Raw genomic sequence first — 12003 nt, forward strand, 5'->3', positions numbered from 1 at the left:
ACACGGAATTGGTCAAGGGTGCGGACACGACTGACCTTCCTAGAAGTCTAGGACATTCTAATGACAAACAAGACAAAATGGAGTGATCTTTCTCTAAATATATCTTTTATAACATGAAAACTACGAGTGTTTAGGCTTACCTTATTCCAAAACGCTGTTGTTGTAGTTTGTCCTTGCCAATCCGGATGAGCTCCTCCTTCAAGTCAATTCCTGCAACCACAAACAATCAAACAATTACCAAGCACTTGCATTTCATATAATAAAACATATATTCAACATGCAGACCAAGGAACACATGAAATAACTCATTAACACAAGCTATTGAGAAAAATAAACCAGTTTGTATTAATAACGAAACAAAGAAACTCTTACAACCTGGCCTTGGTGTTGTGCAAGTTCCTCCCAGGGTCCATCAAGGGTTTTCCTCTACTTTGACAAAGCTCACCCACTTCCAAGTAGAATCAAGTAAAGACAATCTCTCCTCACAAAGGTTCTAATGGAAGACCTAAATCCTGCAGCATTTACCCAAAGAAAATGTATAGCTCCAACCTCCTCTCCTTCTGGCTCAATGCCTTTATTTATAGTGCTGTAAAGAGGTTATTCAGGTCCACTATCAATGGGATCATCCCCCTCTATTGGTGGGATAGCTCCCTTATTGATGGGATAAGCTCCCTCTTAATAGAGATACATGAACCAACTGGAGGCGCATCCATTTCATCAAACCGACCTCTAGAATGTTCTAGAAGTAACCACAAGTAACTTTTTCAAGATAAAACTTGCGCATTTTGCCTTTTACAGAAGGACGCACCTGTCCTTTAACATACAGAGCGTCCATGGACGCAGTTTTTGTGAACATGGCCTGCGTCCCCGCAGGTAAGGCTAGAGAGAACCTGTGACCCCAGAGATAAACATAGTTTTTACAAGACTTTCTCTCTTTTTTGAGTTTGAGATGGATAACAGAGGCATAAGACTTGCCTAAGAGGGTAGCATGACTGTTGATTTGAGCCATACTAACTGTAAGTAGTCAAGGTGACATTTTTTAGTGTAACAACTGCCAAATTTTAAAATGGGGGGTCAAATCCTCAAAAACTTAAAGTTTGAGAAGCTATTGTTATAAAAAAATGTGCCATGGTTATAATTTATAGCCAGAAGAGGAAGTCTTGGGTCTTTGACTTTGGGATCTCTCCCCAATGAATTCTTGAATTAACCTTTGCCAACCAATCTACCAACGAGTGGCTTTGTAAATTCCACCCTTCACTTAAACATATAAACTTTTTTTATTCAACCATTAGGACGAGAAACTGAAGATGACAATGGGACGGGGGCCCGCGTATGAACCCAGGAAAAGGAGACCTCCATACCCAATTCAGGCACAATTTATGAGGCAAGGATATTTCAGGGAATATTTTGTTTGTGTGGCACAATGTACGAGATAGAGGATATCAGAGGGGTCCATAGGTGATGGTGTTTATAGTCATTCTTCACGATTTTTTGAAATGAGTCCATAGGTCGAAATAGAGTTTTGATTTGAGCAACAGATCTGATGGCTCATTCCTAGGGGCCAAATATGTCATTAATGTAGAAATTTTGAATAATAAACACATATTCAACAAATATTATCCCGATTATACACTATTGCGGAATACATGCATAATACATAACCTCCTCTACGTTGATCATCAATTTAGTAGCATCAAAAATAATGAAACATCAATCACATGCACACATTAACACAATATGTAACCCGGGGAAATCTTACAGCTGAAAACCCCACACTATCTGTATATTAATGATTGAGAACATGTAACAATACATAGTACAATACTCCTCACAAGTATCTAGCACTATCTCCACCTATTACACACAATACAACTCAGATCTGATCTCCAAATCTGCCTCGCTGCTTTTCTTGCCTCCTCTGCACAATACCTGCTAAGAATGAATGAGAATGGCTGATCCAAACTCCTATTTACCTTGTGAAAATCACCCACACTGTAAATCACGTGAGCACAAGCTATATTTCACTTGGTATTGGCCCACACTACACAGATATCATTGGCATAACTCAATCCCATGCATGTGCACAATCTCATGCACAACTGATAGCAATCTCAACCTCTAACACCTGTCTCTACTGAACTGTACATGCACTGAGTTAATTGATGTATTATTCAGTTGCATTATGAGTTAATAATTAGTGAATTAATTAATAACTAATTCACACAACTCATCACTTAGTCTATTGATCAGTTAGACTAAATACAACTAGTTTAACTAAGTCAAACTGAACACAACTCCATTAACTGCTCATCCAACTCCACAAAACTCAACCACATGAGTTCTAACTGATGTCCTGCATGCAATAGCTCAACTGACTCATAAAGAAAGCGTATTTCCTTCTGACAGCTGCATGTGCCACATCTGTAGCTCAAACTGAAGTGCTCCAAGAGAATAATATAAAGTTTATAGTCTAAATATTATTATGAGACAATAATATTTGACTTTTCTATTTTTGACTAGCAGTCTAAAAATAGACTCTGATCACTCCTGCTATTATCCAAAAATAGAATTTGCGCCATAATTTTCCTGCGGGCCCACTTAGTGAAGGCGACTCCTTTCCACTAAGCTCCATCATCTTGTTGCATTCTCAACAAGCATTTCTTGTTGCACACTTTTCAACACTCCCTCTCAACAAGAAATGCTTCCTCTCAAACCTGATCCTGAAACTCTGGAATGTTCTGCATGCAACACATCTACCCTGTCCACTTTGCTCCAACAACACTTGGAAAAAAACACTCCCAACTGACCACTCTATTGGGCTAGGAACATACCCTGATGCTGAAGCTCTACCTGTTGCTGACAAGTGCTCCCTCTCTGAAATTTGCACTACTGCAACATCTCCATGCATCTCGCACCATTGCACACCTCTATGTGCCACCTAGCACTGTGCAAAACACTTGTGCCTCTCGCATTGCTGCAGCCTGCACGCTATGCGCTGTCCTAGGATTCCCTGCACTGTCGCTCTCTCTGCTACTCCATTTGCATCTATCTCTACCCAATCAATCAGTTCCTGCTACTCCACATCAGGCCTCCCGTAGCAAGGTCTCATCCAAGAGGTTGGGTACCTCAAGGATCCTGCCCCTCCTCCTTGGGACAATCAATCCACATCACCCCACCTCCTACCTGGGGGTATGGCTGCATGCGATCCCTATGCCCACCTGGCTCGAAGTTTTCCCCTACTAGAGGTCTCTGCATGAGTAGATGTCTCTACTTGATCTCCTCTTAGCTTCCCTTGTTGTGGCTGCTCCACAACCTCCTAAAGCTGCTGCACCAATCGTGGCTCCTCCAAAATCATCTGAGACTTCTTCTGGCTCTGCATGTTGAGAGGTAATATACCCTCCCTCTCAACCACCAAGTCTCCATCAGTTGCCTCGCTGCTCAAGGCTTTGCATGCATCTTGAACCTCAAGAGCATACAGGTTCTTGAACCGTGAACCAATCTGCTTCACCTGTCTAGTGATGATGTGTCTAAGGAAAACCTTTCCCTTACTGAAGACTACATCATAGCCTCTGTCTTCCAGCATCACGATCGACACCAAGTTTCTCTTCAGTCCTGGTACATACTTGACATCGGTCAAGGTAAGGCGAGCTCCATGCTCCCTCTGAAAAATAACCGTGCCTACACCTGAGACACTATACTTCTCATCATTACCCATTGCTATGAGTATCTGGGGATCTTTCTCCTCCAAAGTACTGAACAAACTCTTGTCACCGGTCATGTGGAAAGAAGCTCCACTATCAAGAAACCAACCACTTCCGACCATGGATGAAACCATGCATGCGAAGAGTGTGAAGTCCAACTCAAACTGTGAAGCAAGTGAGGCTGCCTCATCTTCAGATCCTTCCCCGGATCCCTTCTTGGACTTCTTCTTTGGGCAGTTATTGGCATAATGGCCCAACTCATGACAACGAAAGCATCTCACCTTCGACTTGTCAACCTTCTTCCCATCATTGGAAGAAATGGATTTGGAAAGAGAAACCTTCCCCTTCGCCTTCTTCGCCTTACCCTTGAAGGCACAGTTCTCCTCATCATGCATAGATGAAGAACTGTCTCTGGTGCGCCATCTAATCTCCTATTGCACAAGATCCGACCAAAGTCTCTACCATCCTGGAAATTTCTCCCTTCCTTTCACCGAGTCTTGGTAGCTATGCCAACTCTTAGGAAGGCCAAGGAGTGCTAGACTCACCATATCCTCATCCTCAATAGGTACCCCCACACTTCCCAGCTCATCTCGGCATTGGGTGAACTTCGTGAGATATTGGGGCATATTGTCTCCATTCTCACACCTAATGTTTCTGAGTTTATCCTTTAGCGCCAACTTCCTCTTGTCGCTCTTGCTTTGGAATGATTTTGTCAATGTTTTCCACATCAAATATGGAGAAGCCTTTCCATGGAGGCTGGACACAATGTGATCCCTCACGCCCTCCAACAGAATCCTTCGACACTTTTCTGTCTTCTTTTGCCAATCCTCGACTTGAGCAGCATCAGTAGGTTTTGGGACATCCGCATCTATGAACTCCTTCAACCCATTATCATCTAATACTGCCTCCATCCTGTCCTTCCATGCAATATAGTTCGAGCTGCCCTCAAGGGCATACTCCAATCGCAATCCGTTGAAAGACATTTCAACTTTGACACCAAGAAAACACTGCTGCAAATTTGAATTCCACCAGCTCAACAACTCAACCACCTCTGATCTAGAATTCGTGAGAACAAAGTATTTCTTGTACATAGATTGCCTATATGGGCATTCACCGGATATCTCAACTTCCAAAAGAAGGATGAATCCAGAGGCTACCTGGCCCGATTACAGACTCTGCCTGAAGAAATAGAATGTAATCACTTCCTGAATAGTAGATCTGATGATCAACAGCTCCGATACCATGTAGAAATTTTGAATAATAAACACACATTCAACAGAGATTATCCCGATTATACACTATTGCGAAATACATGCATAATACATAACCTCCTCTATGTTGATCATCAATTTAGCAGCATCAAAAACAATGAAACATCAATTGCATGCACACGTTAACACAGTATGTAACCCGGGGAAAGCTTACAGCTGAAAACCCCACACTATCTGTATATTAATGATTGAGAACATGTAACAATACATAGTACAATATTCCTCACAAGTATCCAGCACTATCACACACAATACCACTCAGATCTGATCTCCAAATCTCCCCCGCTGCTTTGCCTACCTCCACTGCACAATACCTGCTAAGAATGAATGAGAATGGTTGATTCAAACTCCTATTTACCTTGTGAAAATCACCCACACTGTAAATCACGTGAGCACAAGCTATATTTCACTTGGTATTGGCCCACACTACACAGATATCATCGGCATAGCTCAATCCTATGCATGTGCACAATCTCATGCACAACTGATAGCAATCTCAACCTCTAACACCTGTCTCCACTGAACTGTACATGCACTGAGTTAACTGATGTATTCTTCAATTACATTATGAGTTAATAATTAGTGAATTAATTAATAACTAATTCACACAACTCATCACTTAGTCTATTGATTAGTTAGACTAAATACAACTAGTTTAACTAAGTCAAACTGAACACAACTCCATTATGCTCATCCAACTCCACAGAACTCAACCACATGAGTTCTAACTGATGTCCTACATGCAATAGCTCAAATGACTCATAAAGAAAGCGTATTTCCTTCTGAAAGTTGCATGTGCCACATCTGTAGCTCAAACTGAAGTGCTCCAAGAGAATAAGATAAAGTTTATAGTCTAAATATTATTATGAGACAATAATATTTGACTTTTCTATTTTTGACTAGCAGTCTAAAAATAGACTCTGATCACTCCTACTGTGATCACTCCTGCTGCGCTCACTCCTACTGTGATCCAAAAATAGACTTTGCGCCATAATTTGCCTGCAGGCCCACTTAGTGAAGGAGACTCCTTTCCACTAAGCTCCATCATCTTGTTGCATTCTCAACAAGCATTTCTTGTTGCACACTTTTCAACAATTAATGCTTGGTATATAAAGATGCACTTTTCAGAAGCTGCTTGTGTTTCAAGTCAAAAGTTGCAGAATGGTGAGATGAACCTGTTGGTGTTGTGTTTATTGTGTTTTGAGAAACAGATATGAGGGCTCATGGTAAAGCCCATATGTGTCATTAATGCATGGCACAAATTTTGAGATAGTGATGCACTTTTCATAAGATGGTTATGCTTATAGTCAAAATTTACAAAATGATGGCACTAACCTAAGGGTGTTGTGTTTGCTAAGTTTCAAGAATTTGGTTGAGTGTTTTGGCACAAAAGCTAATGTAATTCTCATTCATTATTGATTCTCCCTCTTATAAGAGAATATGTACTTGCAAATTTTGAATAGTCTTTGTATGTTGTAGAAATACACAAAGATCTATATCATTACAAAGAACTCTTTGTTTGAGCCTGTGGTATAAATTGAGATGGTGCAACACTGAAAGAGCCATAACTTGTTCATGTATATCGAGACAGTATGGCACTGAAAGGGCCATAGCCTCTGCATGAAAAGCGAGATAGTGTGACATTGAAAGGGAAATTTTACCACTTGAAGTGAGATTTTAGTCCTTTTGTATTGAGAAAGAAAAGCATCTCTTAAAGAACAACTAATGAAGTGGCTACCTAGTTGAGTGGAGCCTGGAGATGTAGCCCACACTAGGTGAAATCTGTTACCAACTTAGTGATTTCTTCTTTCATGTCATTTATCTCTTGCCTCATATTTTCTTATGCATGTTATTTTGCAATTATGATTATTAAATGCATTAAGCAATGAATTTGGGAGACCGTAAGCACATTCACAAGTTTAATTGGATTCAAGTTTGTTAATGCAATAAAGTTAGAAGATCACTATTAAGAATCCGGGTCATGTTCAAGGGGATTTCAACCAGATCAATTTCGGGATTAGTTGCTTCTTGGGTCTAGACCACGAAGGGTAAGGGTGATTCCCGAAATAAACCACCTCCCTTTTTTTTGGATCTTTATCAAATCTATAGTAAATAGGGTGGAGTATTTGTGGGGGATGTGATTTTGAGAATTGTCCCTTCCCCTCAAACTTGTAAGATTTTTAAAAGAAAAACATTAAAATATGTTTTCAAATTTTTAAAATTTAAAATTTTACATTTTAAAACATTTTTCCAAACTATTTTTAAAAAATCTCAGTTTTTTGTATTCTTTAATTTTTGTTTTTTTTTGTTTTTTTGTTTTCCCAATTTATGGTTAGGTTTGTTTGTTTGTTTTTTGATCTTGATTTTTAATTTTACAACAGTTTAAAAAAATATATTCTATGAATTTTATATCTATTTTAAAGGTGAGGGAGAGATAATTTTAAATTAGATTAAACAATTAAAAAAAATGACACTATTGTTTTTTAATACTTTTAAAATTTTATAAAACATTGAAGATTTTGTTTTAAAAAAGATATAAAAATATTTAAAAAAATTTAATTTGATAAAAGTAATATATATATATATATATATTTTATATAATTTAGGGTTTAGTCTTTAAAAAAAATTATTTTATTTTAATAAAGATTTTTTTTGGCTTTAGTAAATGATTAAAATTGAAAAAATACTAACATTTTAAGCGATAGAAGCTCCATAGCAATCATTTTCTTGCTGATCCTATAACTCCCTTTGTAAATTGCATAAATTTCTTTAACTAATCATCCCACAAATGAAAGTATGTGAAGAATATGAAAGAAAATTGTGTTTATAACAAAGATTAGATGAATTATCTCTATGTTTATTGAATGTGGGATAACTAAATTTGAAAAAATTAATGGATGAATGAGAAATAAAGAGAGTAAAAGCTTTATTTAATTTTGAAGGGAAAAATTCTTCGGGGGTGGGTGGGAATTTTGGAAGGAAAATTTCATTCTCCAAGATATAAGATTATCACTAGCGAGCATTGGAATTTGTATTATTTTATTTTATTAACGAGAACTCGTGAGTTCATCTACTAGAGAAAATTATATTTTTGTAGCATCAACGTTTTGTTCATGTACCTCTTCTATTGGTATTGAGAGTCGTGATTTTCACTCACTGAGGACTCTTGGATCATAGTGCAAGCAACAAGATTGAGCATGTTCATGAAGAAATTCCTAAATATAAGGACTTTGAAGGCTCCAATTAATGAATGGGAGGATTGATATGTCGAGCATCCAATCTCAAAAGTTTAATGATAACACCAATGATGTGGAAAATACTCAAAATCTACCTGCAAGTGAAGATTATGATGATAGTTTAAATATTTGGGATGATAATTTTCCTTTGAATGGCGATTTTAATGGAAGACACAATGAACATTTTAGTGGTAGAATTGTTTTACATGATAAAGATGATGATGACATAATAATTATGAAGAGTTTTCTCCAGCAACATAATTTAAAGACTTGAATGAAGAGTTTCCTCTTTTGAGAAATCTAGGGCATAACAATTAGGTGATTTCTCTTCTAATGATAATTGCTTGTGAATGCTTTTTACCTCTTTAGATTAAGGTCTTCTATTTACTTAGTTTATTATAGTTTTATTCTTCATCAAAAAACTACCAATGCATAAATAATAAAGAGACAAGATACACAAAATGTAGGCGATCAACCAGGGCCAAAACCTCTCCAACTTGAGAGGGAAACCCAAACGAATTCTTCTTCTTATAGTGAATTCAATTGACAAATACCAATACCAAGACCCTTGACCTATTTTCCTCTCCAAGGCCAAGTCACAAATCTTCCTTGGTGAGACACTTCTTCCTTGAGTCAATGATACTCAAAATTCTTTCTTCTTCCTCCTTCTTGGCTACCGTTCATAATTTTGGCCCCTTGAATAGAATTGTAACTTTTTGGCCCTAATTCATAAACCCTAGATTTCGGTCCTTGAGAAACTTTGAACTTAAATCTTCTTCACTTGAGATGGAGACTATCCTTACTCAAATCGGGTTGAGGATTCACTTGATCCTTTCCCAATTATTCCTTCTTAAGATGACTGTAGTACCTTGGTTCTTTTTGCAATAGACAATATTGTAATCTCGCACATGTGGAAGAGTTTAGCCCTAAAAACATATTAAAATGAACTTGTTTATCTTCCTACTTCTTCGCTTGATGATAATACTTATACTTTTGTGATCTTCACACCTTTTCTCACTCAAATCACCTTCACCGAAATTGTTTGTTCCAAATGAGATCCAAGCTACATATAAATAGTGTTTTTGTCCATCAAATAAGTCGACTTGAGAGAGTCCTAGGCCGACATGACATTTGATGTAGGTTTATTACTCCATCTTGAGTCTGACTTGCTGGAGGTGCTTGATATTGGCCTTGGAGGGCCTTTTTAATCTTTTAATGAGTCACATACATATGTAACATGTCCAAGAAGGGTCCTTCATACATGACATTGACTCATTTTGACGTTATGACCAATTCTATGAGTTCACAATGGGAGCCTTAACTAAAAATAAATTTCCTTGCTCATGAAACCCATGCGCCAAGCATTACAAAAATAATTTTATTTTCCTTCTTTACATCAATTACATAAAATCATAATTATACATGTCATTATGAAGGCCGAGCCTAGTTACACTTTTCAGCATCCTCCATGAGGGGATTTAAGGGTGCTAATGCTAGGATTATGAAGATTTTAATTTCCTCAAGTGGGGATTATAAAAGTAGTGTAAATGATTATGATGATGGTGGATAATTCTTCGAAGTGGTGAATTTAAGGCATCGATGGTGATGATGATTATTTTTCCTCCAAATGATTATTTTAAAGGCATGAATGATGATGTTGCTAATGATGAAGACACTAGTCCAAGAGAAGAACTTAATGGCTCTAATAGTCTTCAAGGTGATGGTAATTTTACTTCAAGTGAATTATTTCATGGGAGATTTTATGACATTGTTGAGGATAGAAATCATTTCTCTTTTGAGTTTAACATTTCTCTTATCGATAAGATTAACAATGAAGATGATCATGGTCCTAGCAATAAATATCATGTTTCAAGTCATTCAAGTGTAGCAATTTAAGGCACTTGGCATTATCTTATTGGGTCTGATCATAATGTTGAGTTTGATTATAGTGATGATGACAAAATAATGAAGATAACACAAATGAATATTGCATCTAGGACTAAGACTGGATGTATTCATATTAATTTAAATCTTTCCAATTATACAAGTTCTAGGAAGGAATTTATCATAAGATCAACTTCCACCAATGATTTGCTTTTTATTTTTTTGATTTTTTAATTAATTTATTTGGGTGGTGGGGGTCATTATAAGAATTGTCCTCCCCCAAAACATTTTATTTCGTTTTTACTAAACAAAATAAGAATTTGTATTAAATGAAAATATGCATTTAGGGCATAACTATTACATCAATATGTATCAATAAACCCTAGTTTGACAAAATTCTAAGGTAGGAAGATCTAAATCAAACACTATAATCATGCCTACAAAGAACATGGATGAATTAAAATTTTAAATATTTAAAGGACTTACAATCCAATATTTCTATAATGGCCTAAACTTAAAACATAATTAAATACAAAATTACTTATAAAAATTCAAGGCCATTAGTCATCAAACAGAAAGACGATTTCAAGTAATTAGTACATAATCCCCAAGAGTGGTGAGAGGTGAGAAACTTACCTATAGAATGAAGGATTATCCTACTTGTGATTTTAGAACTAGTGCGCTACTCTGATCTAGCTGACCACAACCAATGTGTTGGGGACAACTCTCCACCCAACCATATGCTTAGCTCCAATATGTATTTATATAGTTGACCACCCTCAAGCCCTCAATAAACTACCTTTGCTACTGAAGCCCTCCTATCCTAGAATTCTCCTCGAAAAAGAATGCTTCACATCCCATTTCTCATGCATTAATTAGAAAAATTTGTTCCAAAAATGGAAGGAAAATATTCATGTACATAATCCATGTGTCATCATGTAATTTTTATTTTGATCTTAAGTTTTTCCTTAACTTGATTTTTTCTATAAATTTAGGCTTATTTTACTCTTTTACTTTTTACTAACTTGACTTTTCCAATAATTTTACTCTTGCTTATTTTACTCTTTTATCTTTTTATTATCTTGACTTTTCTCATAAGTCTACTCTTACTTATTTCTCTCTCTCTCTCTCTTTTTATTATAAAATTATTTTATTTTCTTTATATATTATGATCTCCAGTTACTATTTATTTATTATTGTTATCTTTGATTTATTGTTTATATTTGATTTATTTATTAATTAATGTTCTCCCTTTTATTATTATTATTATTTTAATAATATGGGGCATTACATACTCCCATTCTTCAAGGAACTTTGGCCTGAAGTTAAGTTTAACCATATAAGTTATAAGTTATTTGTTTATTTCCATACCTTCTATGCAACAATTTATATTGTTACTAGTATAAGGGCCACCCAAGTGACCATAACAAGCATCAAAAGTTACATCACAACATTGGGGGAAAGTGCGAGTACTCTCAAGCTATTCCTTCCCAAATTTTGGAACTAAGATTAAAGCCTCATTGGTATACACTAGAGCCCCAAGGCTAAAACCTCATCTACCCTAAGGTAGGCATCCTGTCTTAAACTCACATACCCCAAGCATCTCAAAAGGATGACCCAAATCCCTCCAAATCTCCTACTAGGTGCAGACCCAAGTATTGAAGTTCCACACAAAATGACATCCCACTTATAGACTTAGGCATCAAAATTTGAATATAAGGCACTTGAACTTCTCAAGATGATCCCATATTCCATAAAGAATTATAGAAGAAAAAATAGCAATGGTGTTACTCATTTATCTCTTGTAAGTATGGACTCCCATAAGTTCATCACATAAATCAACCCTCTTGGTCCACTAGTGGATTCATATTTTGCCATCACCTAATAACATGTAAGTAATGAATTCGTTAT

The sequence above is a fragment of the Pinus tabuliformis genome, chromosome 7 (assembly GCF_031772625.1).
Source record: "Pinus tabuliformis cultivar Carrire ecotype Pingquan chromosome 7, CPIR1, whole genome shotgun sequence".
In the NCBI taxonomy this organism is placed as follows: domain Eukaryota; kingdom Viridiplantae; phylum Streptophyta; class Pinopsida; order Pinales; family Pinaceae; genus Pinus; species Pinus tabuliformis.